This window comes from Plasmopara halstedii, assembly GCF_900000015.1.
Source record: "Plasmopara halstedii genome assembly, contig: Scaffold_2103, whole genome shotgun sequence".
NCBI classification, from domain to species: domain Eukaryota; phylum Oomycota; class Peronosporomycetes; order Peronosporales; family Peronosporaceae; genus Plasmopara; species Plasmopara halstedii.
The window spans coordinates 30,278-31,368 of NW_020189011.1; positions in this window are offsets into that span (position 1 = coordinate 30,278).

The following is a 1,091-nucleotide window of genomic DNA, read 5'->3' on the forward strand; positions in this document are numbered from 1 at the left end:
TCTCCATGTGTCTTGATACTGGAGCGGATAATAGCATTGTACCAGTCAATTTCGTCAAAATAATTCAAGAGCGGAGCAAGGACGTGAAGATCTTGCAAATTACGAACCCGCCGGTGGTCAAAGCAGCGGGACATTAGCGATTGACGTGCACATCGACGGTGTTCCTGGACCTACAGATCCGTACAGCGGCTGGGCCAGTCAATGTCCATAACGTCAAGTGCTATGTCTTGGAAGAAGGTGATGACCAGTTCATACTGGGCAAAGATGTTCTGGAGGCATTTGGAATCAATGTCAAGTCAGCTTTGGAACAATTGGCCAACAAAAGCATTGAACTGAATCGTGATGACCTGCCAAACAAACCAGAAGTTGGTGATCTAATTGATGAAGAAGTGAATGTGGAATTCAAGCGGAGTGTGACAAATTTACGGTTCTGACCAGTGACGAGACTCGACGCATCTCAACGCGAATCTCCTCGATATCCACGATACATACAAGCGGCTATGGAGAACTAAAGTTGGTCCAGACGAACCAGCACTTGTGGAACCACTACGAGTGACGCTAGTGGAAGGCGCTCAGCCGATACAATGCAAACCACATCGCTATCCACCAGCTCAAATGGCGTTCCTCGAGGAGCATGTGGAATTGTTGCTGAAGTCCGGGTTTGTGAAGCGAAACAACCACAGTCGTTGGGCATCAAACGCAGTTCCTGTCCAAAAGCATGACAACAAGGATCAGTTTCGCATTACGAACAACTATATCGGTGTCAACAAGCCCACTGTTCCAATAGCGGGGACGATGCCGCATTTCTCTATTGTTCTTCAATTCGTAGCCGGTGCAAAGTATTTCGCCAAGTTTGATATATTCAAGGGTTTCTGGCAGATGAAGTTGGCCCCTGAGTGTCACGAGTTCTTCAGTTTTATGACTCAAGATGAAGTCTACACGCCACTTAGAGTGCCACAGAGAGCAACCGATTCGGCGCTCCATTTCCAGAATCAAATGCAAACCATCTACAAGCCGCTGCTTTACAGAGGCGCTTTGGTGTGGATTGACGACGTGATCGTGTACGGCACTACGAAAGCATTGTTTTGTTC